This window comes from Eschrichtius robustus, chromosome 14, assembly GCF_028021215.1.
Source record: "Eschrichtius robustus isolate mEscRob2 chromosome 14, mEscRob2.pri, whole genome shotgun sequence".
Lineage (NCBI taxonomy): Eukaryota > Metazoa > Chordata > Mammalia > Artiodactyla > Eschrichtiidae > Eschrichtius > Eschrichtius robustus.
The window spans coordinates 90775477-90801783 of NC_090837.1; the positions used below are offsets into that span (position 1 = coordinate 90775477).

At 36.7% G+C, this 26307-nt stretch overlaps 1 long non-coding RNA gene across 2 annotated transcripts in view; it reads left to right on the forward strand.

Moving 5' to 3' along the window:
* Positions 1-4852: 4852 nt before the first annotated feature.
* The window catches only part of LOC137776767 (uncharacterized), a 98765-nt gene continuing 77310 nt past the window's right edge, over positions 4853-26307 (forward strand). For both annotated transcript variants that reach the window (XR_011076315.1, XR_011076314.1), the window contains exon 1: positions 4853-4961. This is a non-coding gene — a long non-coding RNA (uncharacterized lncRNA). The remainder of the gene's footprint in view (positions 4962-26307) is intronic.

Here is a 26307-nt window from a genome sequence, read left to right on the forward strand (position 1 = left end):
ACTAAAAGAGGAGTATCTGAAGTTAATGCAATCACATACTATAGCCGGACATAGAAATCATTAAACAATTTAAGTCTAAACAATTAACTGCATACGGATACTTTATGATTTTGTGGGGGGAAAGTTGGGTAGATTGTTTTTACATTCGAAGTTTTTGTATGTGAAAAAAAAAAAAGAAACTTATTAGAATGATGCTAAGATGGTTCACGGAATCCAAGCAAGAGCTGACAAACCTGAATAGGGCAAAGGTGAAACCCAAGGTTGCATCTCTCATTTTACTGATGGGAGTCAATGCACCTCCCCTATTGGACAGGTATCTGATGTTAACAGGATGTTAACATCTTACGACACATGACTCCATGTGGATCAGCTTGAAACAATAACCCAGAGCTGAAGACCACCCTGTGTAGAAGGAGAGCAGTCGCAAGAGTCAAGGAACTCGGCATAGATACAGATAATATCAATAGATCCTAATATGGATCAATTGATTGAAAGGTTTTTATTAATGTAAATTTTAATATATAGAAAGAAGTGCCTAAATACAAGTAATGTGTACATAATTTTAGACATATTTTCATTAATTAAATATTATTAAAGTGAATACCAGTAATCCACCATGCAGGTAAGAGATTTGATTGTGGCTAGATTCTCCTTTTATTATTGGGGTGTTAAACAGAATCCAGAGTAAAGGCCATGCTTTGAATAGACCTCTAGACTATACACTCACAGCCAGGTAACTGAAACATAAACTCTTTTGGTTTCCCTGAAATGCTGACTCTGACCTTAACCAAAACTTAAGCTTTCTTCATGTCAGCGTGACCTTCCAGCTTCCTAGCCAATCAGATACAGACAAGTAAGCTGAGTGCTGCCACCCTAAAAGGAACATAAATTTCTAATAACCAAACACAAAACTATGTACTCCCTCATTCATGTCTGTAAACTGAGCAGTAACTGCTGAGAGCCAAGCTTCTTAACCACTTTTGGTTTTGAAATCCCCCTGTTCGGGAACAATCTGTTTCTCGCGCAACAGAATGTTCATGTCAAGTGAAGCTCTCTGAATTTTCCTTAGAGAGAGGCAACCCTATCCTAAACTGCTTACATAGAGGTTTGCTTGATTTTCCTTTTTTAATTTGCTTCACCAACTACACATATAACACTAAACAATAGGTATGTCTGCAGTTTTCATTTTTCTTTTTCTCATCATTATGTTTGCTCGGTTCATCAGTATTGGTGTATATAGCTATAGTTCTTTATAATTATTTTTTCCTGTGGCTTTACTAATTTTCACTCCAGCAGAGATATTCTTGTTGCTCTGTATCCTGACCAACACTAGATATTGTTGGACTTTTTCCTTTTCAACTATTTTCCCTTCTTTTTGCAGAAAAGCAAAAAATGAAACCCAGGTGTGTTTGAATTAACTTATTTCCCTCAGAGCAAAGCAATTTCAGAATCCTGGTCCCTCACTTAGCCCTTTTGATTCTCATTCTCCATTATATTTTTGTTTTCTTTCTTAGCTTAATGGTTTCTTAGTATTTTGTCAATTCTTCAATGATTTTAAGTACCTGATATTTCAGAACACTCACTGTCAGATTTTTAAAATTGTATTCATTTGAGGGTTCAGCCAAATTAGTCACTTTGCCATTGCTAGGAATAGAAGTCCGGGCCTTTATTTTTCACAAAGTTTTTCACCTTTGAACTTGATATAATTGTCAAGTCATATAAGTAACTGGATACTTTTCTTGAATCTTCTATTTCACATGTATGGCAAGTGTCTTTTAAATCCCTCCTACATTACTTTTTATAACAGCCTTGTTGGGATACAATTCACACACCATAAAATTCACCAATGTAAAGCATGTAATTCAATTGTTTTTATATATTCATAGAATTGTGCCATTTTTTACCACTATTTCAAATATTTGAGAATATTTTCATCAAACCCCTCCCCCCATATTTTTAAATCTTCATGGCCATTTACAATCCTCATTCCCCTCTGCCCTTAGCCCCTGGCAACCACTAATTTATCTGCTATTTCTACAGATTTGCCTATACTGGACATTTAATATAAAAGGAATAATACATTATGCGGTCTTTTGTGACTGGTTTCTTTCATTTTGCAAAATGACTTCAAGAATTATCCGTGTTGGGACTTCCCTGGTGGCACAGTGGTTGGGAGTCCATCTGCCAATGCAGGGGACACGGGTTTGAGCCCTGGTCCGGGAGGATCCCACATGCCGCAGAGCAACTGGGCCCGTGCGCCACAACTACTGAGCACACATGCCACAACTACTGAAGCCTACGCCCCTAGAGCCTGCGCTCCACAACGGGAGAGGCCACCACAATGAGAAGCCCGCGCACAGAAACAAAGACCCAATGCAGCCAAAAATAAATAAATTTAAAAAATTAAAAAAAAAAAAAAAAAGAATTATCCGTGTTGTAGCATGTGTCAGTACTTCTTTTTATTGCTGAGTAATACTTCAGTGTATGGCTGTAACATGTTGCATTTATCCATTCTTCAGTTGATGGCCATTGTCTTTCCCCCACTGTGTGGCTATTTTAAATAATGGTGCTATAAACACTCATGCGCTAGTTACTTAACACAGGCTGACATTGTTTTTTAAACTGTGATACCATAGAAGTCTATAGACGTTTACAATTTAATATTAGATAATTTCCCTTTCTTAGGCACTCTTTGAACCAAATATACTCTTTCACATCTTTACATATTCAAACACATTATTTTCCTGGCAAATGATGTGATTTTAGTAACTGTTTAAAAATGCTCTATTAAGATGAGTTGCCCTCTCTTACTGTTTGCTACACTCCTTTTCTTTCTTCTTGTTTTTTTTTTTAATATTTTAATTTATTTTTTATACAACAGGTTCTTATTAGTCATCAATGTTATACACATCAGTGTATACATGTCAATCCCAATCGCCCAATTCAGCACACCCACCCCCCCCCCCCCCCGCCGCTTTCCCCCCTTGGTGTCCATACGTTTGTTCTCTACATCTGTGTCTCTATTTCTGCCCTGAAAACTGGTTCATCTGTACCATTTTTCTAGGTTCCACATATTTGCGTTAATATACGACATTTGTTTTTCTCTTTCTGACTTACTTCACGCTGTATGACAGTCTCTAGGTCCATCCACGTCTCTACAAATGACCCAATTTCATTCCCTTTTATGGCTGAGTAATATTCCATTGCATATATGTACAACATCTTCTTTATCCATTCGTCTGTCCATGGGCATTTAGGTTGCTTCCATGACCTGGCTATTGTAAATAGTGCTGCAATGAACACGGGAGTGCATGTGTCTTTTTGAATTATGGTTTTCTCTGGGTATATGCCCAGCAGTGGGATTGCTGGGTCATATGGTAATTCTATTTTTAGTTTTTTAAGGAACCTCCATACTATTCTCCATAGTGGCTGTATCAATTTACATTCCCAGCAACAGTGCAAGAGGGTTCCCTTTTCTCCACACCCTCTCCAGCATTTGTTGTTTGTAGATTTTCTGATGATGCCCATTCTAACTGGTGTGAGGTGATACCGCATTGTAGGTTTGATTTGCATTTCTCTAATAATTCGTGATGTTAGGCAGCTTTTCATGTGCTTCTTGGCCATCTGTATGCCTTCTTTGGAAAAATGTCTATTTAGGTCTTCTGCCCTTTTTTTTTTTTAAATAAATTTATTTATTTATTATTTATTTTTGGCTGCGTTGGGTCCTCCCCGCTGCACACAGGCCCTCTCTAGTCGCGGTGAGCGGGGGCCACTCCTCGCTGCAGTGCAAGGGCTTCTCACTGCGGTGGCCTCTCCCGCTGTGGAGCATGGGCTCCAGGCGCGCAGGCTTCAGTAGTTGTGGCGCAGGGGCTTAGCTGCTCCGCAGCATGTAGGATCCTCCCCGACCAGGGCCCAAACTCGTGTCCCCTGCCTTGGCAGGTGGACCCCCAACCACTGTGCCACCAGGGAAGCCCTTCTGTGCATTTTTTGATTGGGTTGTTTGTTTTTTAAATATTGAGCTGCATGAGCTGTTTATATATTTTGGAGATTAATCTTTTGTACGTTGATTCATTTGCAAGTATTTTCTGCCATTCTGAAAGTTATCTTTTCGTCTTGTTTGTAGTTTCCTTTGCTTTGCAAAAGCTTTTAAGTTTCATTAGGTCCCATTTGTTTACTTTTGTTTTTATTTCCATTTCTCTAGGAGGTGGGTCAAAAAAAATCTTGCTGTGATTTATGTCAAAGAGTGTTCTTCCTATGTTTCCCTCTAAGCGTTTTATAGTGTTATATTCTTCTGCCTCAGTTATTCTGCTATTGATTCCTTCTAGTGTAGTTTTCATTTCAGTTATTGTATTGTTTATCTGTGTTGGTGTTTGTTCTTTAATTCTTCTAAGTCTTTGTTAAACATTTCTTGCATCTTCTTGATCTTTGCCTCCATTCTTTTTCCGAGGTCCTGGATAATCTTCACTATCATTATTCTGAATTCTTTTTGCCTATCTCCACTTCATTTAGTTGTTTTTCTGGGGTTTTATCTTGTTCCTTCCTCTGGTACAAAGTCCTCTGCCTTTTCATTTTGTCAGTCTTTCTGTGAATGTGGTTTTCGTTCCACAGGCTACAGAACTGTAGTTCTTCTTGCTTCTGCTGTCTGCTCTCTGATGGATGAGGCTATCTAAGAGGCTTGTGCAAGCTTCCTGATGGGAGGGACTGGTGGTGGGTAGAGCTGGGTGTTGCTCGGGTGGGCAGAGCTTAGTAAAAGTTTAATCCCCTTGTCTGCTGATGCGTGGGGCTGGGTTCCCTCCCTGTTGGTTGTTTGGCCTGAGGTGACCCAGCACTGGAGCTTACCCGGATCTTTGGTGGGGCTAATGGAGGAGTACTTCTCAGAACTTCTGCTGCCAGTGTCCTTGTCCCTACGGTGAGCCACAGTCACCCCCCTGCCTCTGCAGGAGACCCTCCAATACTAGCAGGTAGGTCTAGTTCCGTCTCCTATGGGGGTCACTGCTCCTTCCCCTGGGTCCCGATGCACACACTACTTTGTCTGTGCCCTCCAAGAGTGGAATGTCTGTTTCCCACAGTCCTGTTGAAGTCCTGCAATCAAATCCCCCTAGCCTTCAAAGTCTGATTCTCTAGGAATTCCTCCTCCTGTTGCCAGACCCCCAGGTTGGGAAGCCTGGCATGTGGCTCAGAACGTTCACTCCTGTGGGTGGACTTCTGTGGTATAAGTGTTCTCCAGTCTGTGAGTCACCCACCCAGTAGTTATGGGATTTGATTTTACTGTGATTGCGCCTCTCCTACCGTCTCATTGTGGCTTCTCCTTTGTCTTTGGATGTGGGGTATCTTTTCTGGTGAGTTCCAGTGTCTTCCTGTCGAAGATTGTTCAGCAGTTAGTTGTGATCCGGTGCTCTCACAAGAGGGAGTGAGAGTACGTCCTTCTACTCCGTCATCTTAAACCCAACCTGTATTTGCTACACTCTTAACCACCAAAAGTTAGGGTTGTCATGACCTCTCTCTCTCTCTCTCTCTGTGTCACCTTCTCCCACTCCCAATGTATACTGTAACCTTTAGTTCACTGCCTTGTGCTGCTGCCATTTGTGGTAAAAGCTAGGTGCTGTCTGTAATTCAAATGTATTGTAGTAGTTTCCAACCCATTGATTAACTCTACAGTGTGAGAGGAAATATTTATCTTCTCAGAGAAAACCCCATCATTTCAGAGGACTGCCCCAGGGAAGGGTACTTTTCCTGCTGTATTTAGTGTTTCTCTTGGTGACAGGTGCTGTGTTGCTATATATCATAATCATTGCCCAACTGCCTCTGGGAGGAAGCCCTGTTGATATTAACTCTTTGCCGCATTCTTCTATAGAATGAATATCTCTGGTCCCTCTCTTTTGGCAAACATGTAGAATCTTTATATTTAATTAACTTACTTTTATTGCAAGCAGACAACCTGTTTCTGAATAGTTGTAAAAATATTTCACCAGGGAAAACACAAAACCAAACAAAGCAACAAGAAAAAGCAAACGAGCAAAAATGGACCCACCTCTGTTAAACCATTTTTTCAATCTCTTGTCTGAAAAGGGCTGTGTACAAGATAGACCAAATTACCTGGTTCTGAAAAATTCTGATAATTGCCTTAATATTGAAATAAACGAATAAGCGGTCCTTTTAAAAGTCATTCAGATCAAAAAATATGTAGTTATATATTAAAAAATAAAACTTGAAAATTCAGAGGACAGACACACAGGAACACAATCCATAATTCTGAGTCTACTCTCCTCTAATCTCACCACTCTGGCCCTTGCTCTTTTTTACCCTTCTATTTCTATGTCTTTCTCTCTGCACTTCTGAGCTTCCATCTAGAATATTTTCCCTTCTTGATCAATAATACCCTCATTTTCCCTTTATTGCAGTTCTGGTGGTGACACATTCTTTCAGGTATTTTCTTCTGAAAGTGTGTTTATTTTACTCATAGGTATGTGGTTTTGTTTGTTTGTTTGTGTTTGCCCAACATGGATCTCAGGTAGGCTGGAGTCTCAGAAGAGGAATTAACTTCTGCAAAGCTCCATGCAAACTGGCTAAGGCCCAGTCGGGAGGAAGTTAAACTCAGTTTTAGACCCAAGCCTCACCGAGATGTCAGGGATGCTATATCCACCATGAATGCTGCTGTGACTCCTGATACTGTTATGTCACATAGGTGCCTCACGAGGCTTGCAAACCCAAGCCACTGACAATAGTCAGGAAGGGCCTTGAGGTTAGTTCCACATATAAAAACCAAGCTGCCAGGATAGAGCTGCAATCAAGCCTCTGCTATACCACACTCCTGTTGAATCCTGACAAGGGAGCAGGCAACACTTTTTTACCCCACGACACAAAGCCCCAAGCCCAAGGGTTGGGTGATCTTCCAAGACTCTGACGTCTGCTCTGTTAGATGTGTCTTTCCCAGGGTGATAAGGCAAAGAGGAACCTGCCATCAGTTCTTTTCTGTAATATTTCCTGAAGAGCGTGCTCTAGCAGGTGTCATGCATGTGCTGCTTGGGTAGTTGCCCTTGTCTTCGTGACATTCATCTCCATTGTTGAAGAATATTTTTTTCTGGCTACAGAATTCTAAGCCCATAGTCATTTTTTTCCTGCAATTTAAAGGTATCATTCCATTATTTCTTGACATCCATTGTTTCCCCTGTGATAGATGCTCAAACATATTGTTGCTTTATTAAAGTTAATCTCTCTTCACCCTCTGCCTGCATTTATGATTTTCTTTTGGTTACTTTGTTTCTTTTAAGCAATTTTCCTGACATATATTTAATTGGGGTTTTGTTTTTCTTTTTTTCTCTCCTTAGTTTGTACATTCTGTTTTAAATCTCTGGTTTCTTTTCATAACTTTTGAAAATTCTAACCATTTGCTCTTCACTCTTCATATATTACACTGACTTGCTTCTGTCCTGGCTGGTCTGTTTCAAGTAATCTCTTAACCCTAAGGTTTAACATTTGGACTCCTAATAAAAGCTGGGGTTGTTGGAGAATATTGAGAAGGTCAAGGTGGTCCTGACATCCAGTTCCTCCTTTATGTCCCGGGTGTAAAATATCTCCTTCACTCCTCATCTTCTTTGTTTCCTTTTCTTCTATTTGAAAAGTAGATCCAAAGGCTAGCTTCTCCCTGAATTTCCTTACTTTACAGGTCATGTACCATTTTAATATTGTCATACTATTTTTTTTTCCAGCATTTTAGTTGCTCTCATTAGTGATATTGTCAGATTACCTAGCATCTCAGTGTGGGCATCATACGCTCTCTTGGCTTTAAGAAGTCATTACTTACATTACCCATTCCAAACCAATCTTCTTATATTCATTTGAATTCAATAAACAAGGTATTTTTCACCATGAATGTGTTTATTCTTCTCCTCCACAAAAACATGATAAACTAGTCTATATGTAGTACTGTGTGATTGTAATACTTTATTCATAGTAGACTATGGAAGTTATTAATCTGTCTTTGATATCTCAATGTAATACATAAAACTAGTGTGAGTATTTTCCCTTTAATTTTTTTATTTTGTTATTTCACAAATTGTTCTATTTGCCTTAGAATTCTGAAATTTTGCAATAGTAAGCCCAGGAGTATGACATTTCTCATTAATCTTCTCCAAATCTGCAGATTCAGGTATTTCTTCAGCAAGGGAAACACTCTTCTATGATTTATTTAATTTATTTAATTATTAACAGTCTTCCATCTGTTCCCTTTTCTCCTTCTGGAATTCCCGTTATTTGCATTTTAAGTCTTCTGGATAAATCCTTCAAATCCCTTTTCTTTTCCCTGATGGTGTTCTTCTGACATATTTCTTCCATTTTTTTCTTCCAAGCCACTGATTCCAGTCTCATCTTTGAATGTATACTTCATTTATTGACTAAATTATTTATATAGGAAATCATGTTTCATTTAGGTTAGAAAATAATTTTGTGCTGATCTTGAATCTGTTTGTTTTGTTAAATTTCTATTGATTAATCTCCCTTGTGCTTATTTTGACTGATCAATGATTTTTCTCTTCTTTGGATGTCAACTGTTCAGATGCATTTTTATTTACTTATTTTTCTTTCATTGGGACATAGGTGAAGACACACACACACACAAACACACACCTAGCATCACACATTTCCAGAATATTCCACCTTACTTTTTTTTCAGGTCTTCATGATAATAACTTCAAGATTATCTTTTATCTCTTGTTTCCAATAATCCTAATTACATAATATTCACAATTTACAGTACTGGTCACTTTAATCAAGTTATCCAGTTATATATTAGTTGAAGCTTCCAATACCTAATGACAAGAAATATTGCACATCAGCATTATTTGTGAGTATGAGAAAATAGGTGGCATATTGATGATCACTACTTCAGAAAAGCTGCAAGTTGGAAAGACACTGATGCCAATTAATACTGCCAACATTGAATAATTTTTGTCAATTTTTCCTCTGAACTCAGACCTAAATCCAAATTTGACTCAAAATTTACTTGGCAAACTGGATCCAATGTAGAGTTTCTCCAGAATTCTGTTGTGGGTCCAGTGAATTTTTCAGTAGTTTGTTGACTGTAGGAATTTTTAATTTGACTTACAAGAATGGTTGGGATAAATATAGTTGGGTATTGCAAAAATAGAAAATAAATCATGGCAAACACATGTAGAGCATACCCAATGTGCCAGGCACTGTTTTGAGTCTACACATATTAACACATGCTGTAAATCATTACTCTGTATGCTTTCATAATACTAAAGTGTTGGTAACCTGTATGATGTCCCTAGATAAGAAGTTGTTTACTTATTCATAAATACAAGACCTTTTCTGTGTCTGTAAAATCATTATTAGCATTACTAACCATCAATTATGTGCACAAACTTGGCTATATAAATTTAACTATACAAAACAATCTATCTGGAGGAGCTTTGTTTCCAGTTATGGAGATATTTTTAAAAATCATCTTTATTAGAATACAGTATAATTCAGTGACTACAATGTTCTAAGTGATTGTTTGAGATGATATGACTGATAGTTCAGGCTTAAACGTCCATAGCTCCTTTTACCTGCAGAGTCATCAAACCATTCAATGGTACTATCACTCTGAAAGCATATGCGTAATTCAAAATAATCCAGTTTGGTTTAAAACCTTGAGTACTTAATATATAAGAAGAACTTAATTGTCCTGAGTGAATAAATAGCTCATACATCGTGTGCTTTATGATCTGGTTTTAGAGATAAAAATTAATCTATGGAGAAATAATTGAGAAAAAATATAATGAGAACCTGGGAATTTAGAGCAAAAAGAGATTGCTGGGGCTCAGTGAGAGTGACTTTAGGGAGGACAAACACAACTCATATAAAAGGAGAAAATGTGAAAAGACCACCTAGGAGAGCAGAGCATTCTGATAAATGTCAAAGGAAACGCATGACGGGACATGTGGCAGTCCATGAGGATGTGAGAGACAGAGGTATATTTTTAGCTAGCTACACATCACGTGAATAAAGAAGGAAAACAAGCATTTTAACATATTAAATATTTTTAAAAACACATATTTGTATTTTTTCTATTCTGATTTTTTATATTGCAATTGGTTTCTGCTAGATTTATTATATATTTCATTAAATAATTACAATAAATTCTCCATGTTAGATTTATAGCTATTATAACCTTAAAACAGTAAAATTAACTTTTTTATTACTTAGGCCCAGTGTGATCTACTAAAATTTAAAATCGAAAAAGCATTTCAATTTCTTTTTTTCCATTTCATTTTTGTTAGAGAAATCAAAACCCCATAAATGAGCATGAGTTTTATCCTCTAAGTAAGTGACTCTTTGTATGTTCTAAATGATAGCTGAAATCTCTAGGAGCTTTCTGGTTGTAGGGTTATAGCTGATGAGATACTTAAAAGCCTCCTTGAAACTTGCTCCCCTCCTCCCCTTTTACTAAAGTATAAGCGATACAACATCACAAACACAGTTTTTTATTTACAGCTGAGCTCATAAAAATAAGAGAAATTCCAAGGATCCAAAAATAAAGAAGGAACAAAACCTAAGGCGTTAAAACCTTTGCCGCATATATCATTGTGATTTATGATCTTGGTCATGTAGAAGCTGAGGGTTTAATGCACATATGAGATATGTGGCTTGAAGGTAGCAGTAGGCTGATATGAAAATATGACCTATTTATTAAAGCCAGATGCTTAAATAACTACATCATTAGTAAAATGGCAAACTAAAAAAAAAAAAAAAAAAAAAAAAGGATAAACAATATGTGGTTGTTATGGATCTAATTTTCTCCCCAGAACTCAAATATTCAGGTCCTAATCTCCAATATCTCCAGTGTGACTTTCTTTGGAGACATGGTTTTTCAGAGGCAACAAAGTTAACATTAGATCATTAGGGCAGCCCCTGATATGACTAGTGTTTTACAAGAAGAGGAAATTTGGACCCAGATACATATACAGCGAGAATATCATGGGAATATGAAGATGGCATCTACAAGCCAAAGAAAGAGGCCTAGAACAGATCCCTTCCTCAAAGCCCTCAGGAGTCAACTCTACCAACCTTGAATTTAGACTTTCACCCTCCAGAACCATGAGACAATACACTTCTCCTGTTTAAGCCACTCAGCTTGAGGTACTTTGTTTGGTAGCCCTAGCAAACTAAGGCATCCTCCAAGAGGGAAAAAAAACATGTCCCTTGAAGATTTGTAATCATGAGCCTACATCATATGCAAATTTGGCATTCAAGTTTGTGGTCTTGGAATCCTTTATCTTACATATTGACATAAAATGTGGCTACAGTACTGTGATGGTCCATAAAATGAAGGAAGGGATCATAAAGGTCTCACTAGACTTTTTGGTGTTCCACGGAGGAAGTCTTAACCCACAAGAATTCACAGTCCAAAATCACGAAACAAGCAAGAGACAGAAGAAAACACAAAGAGTAGAATTAAATCCCCAGAGAATTATTGTTTTCATATAAAAATAAGTTTAAAATTATTAAAGGAATAAAAACATAATAAATATACACAGTATAAGAAGTCTTTTTTGAAAATAAAACAATCTGGAAATAAAAAGAACAAAAAGAAAAAACTAAATTATGTATGAAGCTGCAGATTACATGAATTTGAGGAGAGAAAACGTTAACTTAAAGCAAATATATTGGAATTCACCCTGATGCACTGAAGGAAGATTAAAAGATGACATTATGAAAGACAAATTGAAAGATTAGTAGACAAGTGAGAAATTCCAATATATCTCCACTGAAAATTCCAGAGAGGAAAAAAGAGAGAGAATGGGAAAGGTAATATTTAAAAAGGTAGCACTGAAAATTTTCCAAAATTGATATGAATTTTCAGATTTAGGAAATACACAATCTTGAGCATGAAAAAAAATTTTTTTAATACATAGAATAGGGAAATTTCAGAACACCAAGGACAAAGAATAGGTTATAAAAACAACCTTAAAAATACAGGTTATATAGGAATAAATAAAAATCTGACATTTTAACAGGGACAAAAGTAGATACAAGTAGAAAAATATCTTTAATGTGATGTGAAAAAACAACTGTGAACTTTGAATTCTCTACGGAAATAAACTTCTGAAATATCTGAGTTTGTTTTTTGTTTGTTTGTTTTTGTCTGAACCACACAGCTTGAGGAATCTTGGTTCCCTGACCAGGGATTGAACCCGGCCCTCCAGCAGTGGAAGCACTGAGTCCTAACCACTGGACCACCAGGGAATTACCCTGACAGTTTAAAAAAAGACATTTTCAGATAGGAACAACTGCTGATATACTACTATGGGAAGAACTACTGAATTATATATTCATAATGAGAGAAATCAAAAGCAACACAGTGAAATGAAAGCGAAATGGTAGCAACAAAATTGTGAAACATCTAAATAAATCTAAAATGTATTGATTGTAAAATGCCAGGGAATTAACTATAATGTCTAATTTGGAGGGATATTAAATAAAGTGGAACTAAGATACTAGGCAAAAATAGCCTACAAGTGCAATGCAAGATGGAAAAGAATCAATTAGATTTAAAACATTTTCAGATACTTTTTGTTGTTTCATTGTTTTTGTTTAGGAAGACATTGATTAATATTCAAATGTAATCCAACCATGAATATTAATTTTTGCATTTTATTAACATTTAATAAAAGAATATATATCCTTTCAATAAGTGTACATCTATGTATTTTCCCAAATTGATCTCACCCGTGTAACCAGCCCCCAGGTTAAGAAATAGAATATTGTTGGTACCACAAAGGCTTCTTTCATGCTTCCTTGTAGTCTTCCTTTCCCCCCAAAAAATCACCATTTAGATTTCTAACAGCTTAAGTTAGATTTTCCTATTTTTGTCCCATATTTGGATACAATACACTGTATATACCTTTTTTGATTTACCTTGTTCAAAATTATATTTTGTAACATTCATTCATGTTGTGAAGCATTTTAGATTATTTACCTCATTGCTGTTCAATGTTATTTTGTGTCATTGCATGACAGCTTATCCATTCTTCTGTTGATGGACATGTGTATAGTGTCTAGTTTGGGACCGTTACAAATCATGCTGCTATGAACAGTTTAGTATATTTTTTGTAAGCATATGGACATATTTCTTTCAGATTTGTATCTAGAAATAACATTGCTTGGTAACTGTGTAAGTGTATTTTTAACTTGAGTTGATGCTGACAAGCAGTTTTTTAAAATATCAATTTATACTCCCACCAGCAATTTGTGAGTGTGGTTGCTCAACAACATCCTCCCTCATACTTGGTATTTTCTGATATAAAAAAATATTTTTTATTTCAGTATATCTGATACATATATATTGCATTGTGGTTTTCTTATTTATTTTATTTTATTTTTTCCTAAATGTCCATCGACAGATGAATGGATAAAGAAGATGTGGCACATATATACCATGGAATATTACTCAGCCATAAAAAGACATGAAATTGAGTTATTTGTAGTGAGGTGGATGGACCTAGAGTCTGTCATATAGAGTGAAGTAAGTCAGAAAGAGAAAAACAAATGCTGTATGCTAACGCATATATGTGGAATCGAAAAAAAATGGTACTGATGAACCTACTGGGAGGACAGGAATAAAGACGCAGACATAGAGAATGGACTTGAGGACACGGGCCAGGTGGGGAATGGGAATGTATTTTTAACTTGCATTTCCCTGATCGCCAATGAAGGTGAGGACTTTTTAATATAGTTATTAGACATTTGGGTATTTTTTGTGAAATGCTTGTTCAAATCTATGAACATTTTTTTGGGGGGGACAATATTTTTAATTTTTTTTAAAGAAGGTCCTTTATATATAGTGGAGTCTGGGACAATTTGGTGGATACGTGTATTGCAAATATCTTCTTCAGTGTTGACGATGTTGTCTCTTTTAGTGCCTAGCGAATGACACCAAAACTTACAGTTAAAAAAAAAATCTTCAGTTTAACCAGGTGGTCCATCTGGTCTGCGGCAGGCTCTGGTGAACTTGGTTGGTCCCACGCGTGTGTCAGTGATAGGCGCCGAGCTTACTGATTCTGGTCTGTGACCTTGGTTCTTCTTCACACGGCCTCTCATTTTCCAGATGACTAACTTCAGCCCCTTCACATGGCAGCCAAAAGGTTTCAAGTGCAGTAAGAAAGGGCGAGCCCTGATACGCAAGAATGGCTCTTCAGTTCTCTCTTGCTTCATGTTTTCCAGCATCCTATTTGGCCAAATAAAGTCATGTGGCCAACCCAAATTCATGGAGAGGGAAAACAGTTGATGAGAGAATCTGCACTGTCAGGATAAGGTTGCAGAGAGAGAGAAAGAATATATCCCATTTTTACAAGCTACCACTGTCTCTGGTTGCAGATATTTACATTCTAGGCTCATGCAAAATATACTCGCTTTTATCCATGATCCCAAAGTTCTCATCAAATTCTGGCATAAAGCTCAATGTCTAGAATTTCACAAGCTGTATTAAATTTGACCATATCTCCTCAGATATGGCTGCTGTTGATCTAAGGAATATGAACTATTAAACAAGCTATCTGACCCCATCACACCCACCATGCAATGGTAATAAAGCAACAAGATGACTGTAATAGACTCTTCCATTCCTAAACGGGAGGAACAAGAAGCACATAACAGTCTATAGCTCCATAGGAGTGCTGAAATTCCACAAGGTAAAAGGTGACAAGACCCCCATCTCTAGGGACAAGAAACATTCCTGATTAGACCCTGCTCCTAAGTTCAGGAAGTAGGAGCAGGATATAATAGTAAAAATAAAAGCAGAAGTGAAAAAAAAGATAAACTAATTTCAACAGAGAAAATAAGCAGGCACATACTTGCAGATGACTGGCATTTTCTGCTTGCTTTCAGCCTCCAGAAATTTGGGGGCTTGGAGGTCTTTTTGAAATTTGATAAATCTTGTTCCTTTTTGGTCCAAATTGGTGGTCCAGTTGCTTTACAAGTCTTTTAAAATTATCTATCAAGGGCTTCCCTGGTGGCGCAGTGGTTGAGAGTCTGCCTGCCAATGCAGGGGACACGGGTTCGAGCCCTGGTCTGGGAGGATCCCACATGCCGCGGAGCAACTAGGCCCGTGAGCCACAACTACTGAGCCTGCGCTCCGCAACAAGAGAGGCCGCGATAGTGAGAGGCCCGCACACCGCGATGAAGAGTGGCCCCCGCTTGCCGCAACTAGAGAAAGCCCTCGCACAGAAACGAAGACCCAACACAGCCATAAATTTAAAAAAAAATAAAATAAAAAAATTATCTATCAAGACCTCAGCTTTTGTGAAGAAGGAGTAGATATAATTTTTGCTTTTTCTCTTTCTAAGTACAATTAAAAACCCTGGACATGATATACAAGACAAACATTAGACTCTGAAAAGTGGAGAAAAAGCAAACTGTCTATGGACATTGGGACTCCAGAATGGTGGGGCAGTGATTTCACTGGATTTTCTTTTAGTCTTGTATAATTTGAACAAGGAGCTAAAGAAGGCAGCAATTTTGAAATATCAGAAGTGTCAGACTCAAAAATCTCCCCAAAGGCCTTCTCTTTCTCACCATAGAACCAGGAAATAGGCAGCCTAGCAAGATGGTAAACTTTTAAAAAATAAGCACTGTAGTTAAGCAATCCTCCAAAGACAAGACTGTGACCCTGTCCACTTGAGCAAAGGCCAAGGGACCACCAGACCTCTACCTTCCCCAGACAGTAACAAGTTGTGGGAAAACTCCTGCCAAGGTGGTGTCAGAAAAGGCCAAATAGGGAGGCAAAGCTTCTTTAGCTTATGGTCATTATTATTCAACCTAAATCTTAACAATATTCACCGCTTAATAAGGAAACAGTCTTCTTCAACATTTATCATGAATATTATTACGCTAGGGCTTTCTTGTGACCTTCTTATAAGTTTTATCAGTAGTATATTTTCAGTTTTTAAAATTTATCAAATGTATTTTTCTTTCATTTTGTGGAATTGTTGTTTTCATGTCATTATTTATTTTTATCTTGAAGGTTGCATGTAACAGATTATTTTTTTTTTACTCTCTGTAATGGTTTACCGAGAATAATTAACCTTTTCTCTCAGTTTTAAGGATCACATGGAACTCTATTTATAAATACACATATGCACACATACACGCAACTACAAACAAAAGTAGAGGGTGTATATGTGTTTGTGCATCTTTGTGTGTCTGTAGCATACATAAGAGTAGGAGTTGAGAGGAAGTCATAAGACTGGGAAATAGAAATTCAGATTGGTCATATTTGCTGATTATAAATATGGTTGATACGACTTGCCATAAAATGTTTCTCTAATGGAGGGGAGGCATCAATTGTTAGTACCTTTAAACACCAATAACAATATATCCTAATAAATATGCATAAGACATGCATGACTGATATCAGTAGTTCACAAATACAGAAGATTATCTATATGCAGATTTGGGAGATAATATGAAATTCTGATACATTTTACCTTCCAAAAAAAATTCTTGATAAACATCGTAAATTTGTAAAAGCATTTTTATGTTATTTTATTTTTAAAGAGTGTGCATAACCTAATCCAGTCCTTTTTTTTTCATAGTAATTATATTTAAACTTCTTAATTAGCAGGAGACTATAACTCTTATAAATAACATTATGCTAATATTTTAAATAAAATTAAGCAAATATGATTTTACAAACTATAAATATTTATGCACTTTAAATAAATAATTTATATTAATATACTCAGAGAAAATAGTGCTTTAAATGGATTATGGAAAGTATATGCTTTATTACACAGTAAAATTATGACCATGTAAACATAATTAAACCCCCCAAAAATGCAACCTTGAAAAAAATATAGCACAATAAGATTTCCTAAAGAATATAGGCAATAATAATCTTTTGGTTTCTCCTTGCTATTTCTAAATATTTTTAAAAGATCAATTTTTCAGGGTCTCCATGAGATTTCATGGAACTTGATGTTTCACAGATTTGATAGCATTTTTTCTTATTGAGTATAGCTGCGTGAAATCTAAATTGTCCTCAGGTATTTTGTCTTTGAATGAAGTTATTGCAAGTACTTTTCTCATTTTTGACATTTCTCTACCTGACAGAAAAATCCTCTCTACAGAAGTAATGGAGAAAAGCATTGCTTCAAGAAAAATAATTATAAGCCGTGGTTTAAATGTTAAACACCAGGTTTGAGTTTAAAAAGAAACAAATCTGAAGTTGACCTTTAAGGTTTAAAGTCTTTTATTATAACTAAAACACAGACAAAATAGTTATTTTCTCGCTAATTTAAAAAAAATGTCAACGTGCTGACATTTTTATTTAATAAAAGGAGATTATTTAATAAAGGCAGACTTTTTATTTACTCAAAGGACATAATAAAGGAGTTAGAGATCTTTAAAGGATACAAAAAGTTTCCTGAATATTTAGTTTTGGGATTTTTTTGTCAGATCTATAAAGGGAAAGTGAGAAGTAAACTTACAGAGAATAGCTCTGCAATCTACATTTATTCATAATATTCATCTCATAAAATAAAAACCTCTCTCTAATTTATCCCAGTTCCTGTTGGAGTTGAAGAAATTATATATTGGTTTTAGAGTGAAAACGTTAGTAATAGGCAAAGCAAAACTTTAATGATTGCATATAAATTTGGATAATTTACATAACTAATATTGTCAATTAAACCAAAAATTGTTTTAAAAATCACTATAGCTATAGCTTTATACCATGGTCCTTCAGAGAATGCCAAAGCATGACTTCTCATCAAAGTCACATTTAGAGTCATATAAGTTCTTGCATTAGGAGTTTAGTCACTCTTTTGAAACTGATGGAAAAAATGTAGCATTTTTTTGTTTTCTGGAGCATCTCTGCCCTTCATGCTGAGGAGTGCTGCATGAAAACCAGCTCTCTCTTTTTACCAGATCATTTGCCCAATTCTGTGGTTTAGAGCAAGAGTCCAGTTATTATATTACTTGAATGTGGTTTATCTCCTGTCATATCGTCTTTACTTCCTCTTGAAATCAGAGCCGCAGAAACTGCAGGCTGAGCCCTGGGGAGAAAGGGACAGTGCAGGTGACAAAGAGCAACTTATTAAAAAAATGCCCTTTTGTCTTTCAAAAAGGTATGCTTTAAAGTGCTGTGGGAAATGTTAACAAGTATATTTTAACTTCTTTTCAACAGAGGACATAGGACAGTGGTCAGCATTTTTCTTCCCTTTGCTACTGTGTTTTCACGCACTAGTGGAGAGGGTTTTTTGGGGTCACTGCCCCCCACGCCCCAATGGACCCGTCCTCCAGCCTCATGCCTGACTGGACATGTCCCGTCTCAGAACTGGCCCATGCAGGTGTGACCTCCGTTGCTGCCCTTACCTCTCCAAAGTGTCCTACAGAAGCCCCAGATTCTCTTCCATATTAATCACAATGCTTCTTTCACAGAACAGCTTACAAAGCTTCCATTATCCTTTACAACAAAACGTACCTCACTGTGTTTTGAGGGGGGAGATGAAGTTCATGACCCAGAGATTAAGAAATGAATATTTAACTAAATCTACAGCTCAGGGTGACTCACAACACTCTCCTGTAACGTGTAGCTCCTAGAAACACATTTATTATACTCGCTGACATGGCCTCCAGAAAAATAGGCACAGGGGACGATTTTTTAAAAATTCTCTACATTACACAACTCTAATTTTTTCTGAACCTTCTACTTTTTCATTCTCCAACTTCTATTATGTGAACCATCAATGCCTTCTCCAATCACTGTGTCCCCTCTGCACTCATCACTCGTCCCTTAATCCTTTGTTCTCTGTCACCCACCTCCAGCACCCTTTAAAGGCTTTCCTGATTTGTCACTTCATTTTTGCAGCGAGCAGTTAACTGCAGTGCACTCAGCCTCCCTTGAAAAGCTGTTTCCTTGCCAGTTTCTTCCATGATTCTTCAGTTCCAGCCTCCTTCCTATCAGACACTTCTAAGATTCTTTTGTTGGGTTGAATTACCATTGCCAGTTCCTAATTACGAAATTACTTTAAAACTTTATACTTAGTTGTATATTTTTCCTCACTTTTATTCCCTCTTCCAAAGAACATCCAAACTATAATTTTTAAATTTTTCAGCTCTTCATAAACAAATATCTAAAATACTTTTCTAAAGCTTAATTCTCTTACAATGTTTAGCCATGTCTAAATGGTGCCTCCATCAAGAATAGAGTTGTTATTTTTTAATTGAGATAGTAGCTTGATAAGGAATGTGGTCGAAAACGTGTTAAAATCACCTGTGGAACTTTTGAAATCAAATTTGAAACTAGTGAAAATGAGTTGCAAGTATTTTTGTGAGATTCAGCATGAACCCATCACCTCAGGTTACCCCAAATACTCAAAGAAGTAAAAATGCCTTTATTAGAAGAACAGAGAGATTTCAGGGATTCCCATAGCAAATCTCACTAAATGTATTAAAACACCACCTGCTAAAAGTACTATTTTTCTTTGGAGAACAGTCCTCAAAACGAAATTCTTCTATTATAGTTTCTCCTTTTATCTAAAAAAATGCACTTCCTATATACCTTCAGAGTATGATCCATGTTCCTAATCAAGAATATGACCATTCTAAATGATTCACACATTTCCATGAACGTCTCATGTCATTGCCTATCTAACCAACCATTTACTTTTACTGAATGAAGATTTCCCGTTACCACAGGCATTTGACTTCACTATCATTAAACTCAAGAATTTTCCTGCACATGTCAGAACCTTGGAAATCATGTCTACATATAAAATATTTTTTCATTTGTTTTCTTATGCCTTTTGCTTTTCATTAAGTATGATTATAATTAGATAACTCATAGAATATACCTCACAGGGAGGCTGTCTCTTTTACCTTTTTTATGCTTCAATATTTTTTCATTCTTACTTTTATAATTCCATGCCTTTAAATCCCCCAACATCAGCGCTCCAGAAAGCTCTGGACTGATTACTCTTACTTGAAAAAGTGAAATCATTTTCTATCTCCTTAGGTGAATATAAATCAAACGGTGCTCTGGTTTTAAAGCTTTCTTGACTTTTTTTCTTTCTCCCTTTTTTATGGCTCCCTTGTTGGATGTCACCTCCTGAAATCAGATGTTTCATTTTTTGGAAATTCATTCTTTATTATTCAAACACTGACACATTTTCACTCTTTTAATCTTTCTATCTGAATTCTTTCTTATCAATTATTTTTCTGAGTAACACTGTGATTCTTTACAGTAGCTTTCAAACCTGGATATATACCAGAATCACCTAGGAATCTTTAAAAATATAGATTTCTGGATAATACCCTAAGATCGGATTGAAACATAACAATCTGTGTGTTTAAAAAGCTCTGCTGGTGACAACAAAGGAGATAGTCTGTCACAGTTCCAGGAACTTGAATTTAGGAATTAAAACTGGAGAAGAAACTTGGTTTTCAGAGTATTATTGATTTGGAAACAGACAAACATATAATAAATAACATGCAATATTCAGTAATCTCCACAAATGAAAACTAGCATATTTAGAACAATGCCTTTGCTCAATTAATCAATGACAATGGAGGCAAGACTATACAGTGGAGGAAAGATAGCCTCTGCAATAAGTGGTGCTAAAAAAACTGGACAGCTACATGTAAAAGAAGTAAATTAGAACACTCCCTAACACCATACACAAAAATAAACTCAAAATGGATTAAAGACCTGAATGTGAGACTGGACACTATAAAACTCTTAGAGGAAAACATAGGCAGAACACTCCCTGACATAAATCTCAGCAATATCTTGTTTGATCCGTCTCCCAGAGTAATGGAAATAAAAACAAAAATAAACAAATGGGACCTAACTAAACTCAAAAGCTTTTGCAAAGCAAAGGAGACCATAAACAAGATGAAAAGACAACCCATGGAATGGAAGAAAATATTTGCAAATGATGTGACTGACAAGGGATTAATCTCCAAAATTTACAACCAGCTCATGCAGCTTAATATCATCAAAAAAAAAAAAAATCAAAAATGGGCAGAAGACCTAAATAGACATTTCTCCAAAGAAGACATACAGATGGCCAAGAAGCACATGAAAAGCTGCTCAACATCACTAATTATTAGAGAAATGCAAATCAAACTACAATGAGGTATCACCTCACACCAGTCAAAATGGCCATCATCAAAAAATCCACAAACAATAAATGCTGAAGAGGGTGTGGAGAGAAGGGAATCCTCGTACGCTGTTGATGGGAATGTAAATTGATACAGCCACTATGGGGAACAGTATGGAGGTTCCTTAATAAACGAAAAATAGAGCTACCATATGATCCTTCAATCCCACACCTGGGCATATATCTAGAGAAGAACATGGTCCGAAAAGAAATATGCACCGCAATGCTCATTGCAGCACTATTTACAATAGCCAGGACATGGAAGCAACCTAAATGTCCATCAACAGAGGAATGGATAGAGAAGATGTGGTACATATATACAATGGAATATTACTCAGTCATTAAAAAGAATGAAATAATGCCATTTGCATCCAACATGGATGGACCTAGAGATTGTCATACTGAGTGAAGTAAGTCAGACAGAGAAAGAGAAATATCATATGATATCGCTTATATGCAGAATCTTAAAAAAATGATACAAATGAACTTATTTACAAAACAGAAACAGACTCACAGACTTAGAGGATGAAGTTATGGTTACCAGAGGGGAACGGTGGCAGGGAGGGATAGTTAGGGAGTGTGGGGTTGACATGTACACACTGCTGTGTACATTTAAAATGGTAACCAACAAGGACCTACTATACAGTACAGGGAACTCTGCTCAATATTATATAACAACCTAAATGTGAAAAGAATTTGAAAAAGAATAGATACATGTATATGTATAACTGAATCACTTTGCTGCACACCTGAAACTAACACAACATTGTTAATCGACTATACTGCAATATAAAAGAAAAAGTTTAAAAAAAATTAATCACCACAGATGAAACTAGCATATTTAGAACGATGCCTTTGCTCATTCCCCAGCCTTTGCTTTTGCAACAACATTGCCAGGCCCATAATTGACATCCCTGACATTCAGCTCTGCCCTCCGTACATGACCCATGCAGGTTCCAGGATGATGATAACTTTGGGAGTTTCTTCACTCACTCTGCCCTTGACTTGGAGGGCTCTGCAGATACTTGGTAATCCTCTCTGTTGAACTGCTGTAAGATTCTGCATTCTAGTGCCAACATTGAGATTTTATGTTAGTTTCCCAATTTTCAATTCATTCTCCTGGAATCTTACATGCCAATAATAAAAACCTCGCTGCCTGAATTTAATTTGCAAAGCCTTATTTCAAACCCATGTGCTCCAGTTTGAAAATTTTTGGTTTCAACTTTGGTCTGCATTCTGCGTTTCTTGTCTAATACATAGCTTTGATTTAGCCATGCCATTTTCCATCCTTAGCCCTTATTTCTAATAATAACTGTTACCAGTTACTACAGTTTTGTCTGTAAATAGCCTGTCTACCTAGGCTTATAAAACTATTCCTTAACTTTAGTTCCCATCATCATTTGCAATGTTTATTTGAGACACTGAGTATTTTGGACTGGACTGCAATAAACACTGCCTAAATTGCTCTTAGTTTAGGTGAACTCTTGGGCATTCTTCCTTGACTACTCGGGATAACTTCTATTGTGAGTTAGTCTTAGTCAGGAAATCCTGCCCTTGGCCAGAAGGTGAGGGTAATACTATGTCTCACTATCTTTCCATGAGAGTAAACCATGATGCATCACTGAAATCTATGAATATATTAAGAAAAGTTTAAGGCAATATATAGTATTTGCCCTTCATATTGTCATGGCCTTATGAATATCACGTCCCTATGTACTCCAAGTTAAGTAGTTCTTTATATTATGAAATCAATTAGGGGATGCAAATTGAGTCATTAGATCAATGGCAATACAGAGGAATCAGTTACATACAAAACACACATCCAGGAGACAGAAAGGTACAATCCACAAATAGTTTAGTTACAGATGTAAATGGCAACAATTTGTTGCCTCATGAAATTACTAACAAAGGTTTTGCTTAGCTATCACACACACATCCTCATTTTTAATGAGCAAAGTTTGCAACAGTTACACACTGTGATAATGTAGGGTTTAAACTGTGAACAGCCTTTTAAGGGGTTGTGTGACTGCATAGCTAATGACCTCAGTATCTGATTGCTGTGTACTTCACATGCACATATTCAATTTTTATCTGGAATTTAAAAGAACACGGAGTTGAAGCAATTACATCCCGCATAAAGGAATTCTAAATGCTTTTTTTTGGTAAAGTTGTGAATGCAAATTGGCTTGCTGCTCAGCAACAAAGATTTAATACTTGAAATAACAGATGGCGGGCAATCATTTCAAAGGAGAAAGTCATGACTAACAGCATAAAGATACTTGATTGCATGGATCTGAGCCTTTGAAACTGTCATGGCGAGCACCGATCACGCTGGAATCTTCATAAAATATATTTTCTGTTCAGGTTCTATGTTGTGTTATAAAGCTAATGGGAACTGAACAAGTAAACAGAACTTACATGGGAGTAAAACACTTTTAAAACCATGGCTCAGAGATACAGTAAAATGTAGAGCAAGGATGTATGTAACATTAGCTGAGCAAGATTTTCTTATATAAATACAGGTCAGCCTTTGAGTGCTAGTGTCACTATTCCCAGGTAAGGATTTTCTGACCCCAATATGGCAGCTGATAGTCCTTGTTATAAGATAGAGAAGAATATGAGTGAAGGATGACATTTTTGTTCACCGTCTCCAAGATTGCATACTACACGCTCACTAAGATGGCCTCCTGGGGAGCTGAAAAGAAGCATGAGGATTGTGAGCCGCGCTGTCATTTCTTGCTGTCCTGAATACAGTGCTACAGGGAGCTCTGTTCCTGTTCCAGCCAGCGCACCTGAACACGTATAAGACACGTGCAGCGAGTATATAACTTCGCTAGAAGAAGTCTTTTCTGTATCCAAGTAACAGGAAAAAGTATAGATCAGACAATCATGTATCCTGCTGAACTGCAGAAGCTAAATCTCCTCCTAAAGGCAGTAAACTAATTATCAAAATGTTGGACCCTGGATGTTAGAATCAGATATTACAATACAGAACACCAGGGGTTCAAGGGAAATCTGGGAATCCTACCCAGCCTCCAAAGCAACAAATGTATTGTAATGAAAGGGCTGTAGTCTATTGAAGATAGAAGAGAAATGACTCTTAAATCACCATAGCTGATTTTATCAATTATCTTCTTGAAGTGGTGGAATGAAAAGTTGGTGCAATTCTGATTTAAGAGCAAAGCTGGATATAATTTCTTGCATTAGTACATGTCAAAAAAGTTCCTCGAAGTGAAACTGGCAGCCGGCTGGCTCCGTTTGAAGAGGCACATATTGCCAAGGAAGCTCAAGACAAGGGACATATGAAACAAGGTATTTTAACCATTATGGCCTCGTTTGAGTCAGTATTTGGCCTAATACAGAGTAGGATGCTAAGAAGGTGAAAGACAAAATCTGAATATTGCCATTCAAGGCTCTGCCAAAGGCAATTAATTAGAAACCTTTGATTGAAAAAGGGCCTTTCAGGTTACTCAGCTCATGCAATCCCCTAGGACTTATTCTTCATGTTAGTATTTTCAGACACTAGTGACCTTCCTTTCAATCTTCCTCTTTTCTCATCTATTGCCCTGTATCCACTATTATGTTCCAGAGTGGGTCTTATGTTCCTTTCATCAAGCAGCTTGATGTTAAAAAATTTCTTATAAAGACTTAGGCTAAAAAGATAATTATTCCTTGAAAAATAAAAAAGTTTAAAATCTTATAGAAGACCCTTTCATTTCATTAACAGTGACTAACATTGAGGAAAGTCTTGCCTACCAGGCATTGTTCAAATGATTTCCATTTTGTCAATTCATAATCTCATCTTGTGTTTATTCATAGGGCTGTTTGCTCAGTTTCGATGATTACATTTTAATTGTTCCTTTATAAGTAACTGAAAAAGTAAATATTTATTTTTTCTTTTTTTAAAATCAATGAATGAGCCTAAATATAGTGACACTAATCGCAGAGAACGTTCAGACAAGTCTCTTTACAGGTTGATTCTGTCTGGGCATTTAAATGTTAATAACCCTGGGTCAGTTTGGATCTTCTCAAGGTTCACTGCTTTTAGAATTCAATGAGTTCCTTTTCTAAATCTAATTCTGAGTGACAAATGGGTGAGTGTTCTGTGTATTCTTTCATCATCTTGTGGGCTCTCTTTATGCAGGACACAATATTTAATGAGAGATGAATATTTCCTGGGTACATTTCCTTTTACTTCTATCATGTAGGAGTTGGTGGCTAGCAAGTCACTAATATCATCATTAACACGATCTCCATCATCACTCAACCAACAAGAATCTCCTGAGAACCTGTAGTAATGCTCAGCACTGTGAAAATTGCTTTCAAAAACACACAAACAAATAAAACCTGAAAAATGCTGTTATATTCTTGGGAGGAGACTGATTGCCATGACAAAGAACATTAGAATGTAGAGTGATTGGTATCTGAGTCAGGGAATTTTTGAATTTTTGATATGCCTCTAATAAGCTGGCTACTCAAACTCTCCAATTATTAGCTTGTTGCTTAGCACTAAAGAATTAAATTATATAATGCATTTAGTATGTAAAGTGGTGCCTGATATATTTTATGTACATGCTATGGTCAGACAATAATCAATATTGATGCAAATATATAACGTAAAGATCATCGAACGGGGAGAGACAAACATGGTTCCCATGTCTGAACCTACCACTTGTAAGCTTTCTTATTGTGGTCATGGGCCGGAGTCACCTGGCTTCTTGGATTCCCAATATCATCATCTCTACAATCAGAAGGGTGAATAATTCGTTGACTACTGATGTTCCAGTTCTGGTGGTCCATGATTCTATGCATGTTCCAGGCTGCTAAGTAATGTCTTATGGGCATTAAAAACTTTCAGGTGCGTGTGTGTGTGTGTGTGTGTGTGTGTGTGTGATAATCCCTTTTGAGTTTCTATTCTAAACTGTGGATTTATCTCCAGAATAATGCACAAATGAACATCTGCACAGGTTTTGCATTCAATTTCAGACAGTCCATCCCTCTAGAAAAGACTTTTCTGTCCATCTGCAACCATGGTTCCCCAGGGGGATCCCCTGTTCTCTGTGCTTTAAATGCCCAGAGGTGAAGGACATCGCTGATGGCTGTTTAGAAATCTGCATATGTCTTTTCAAATTAAGTGCCAAGG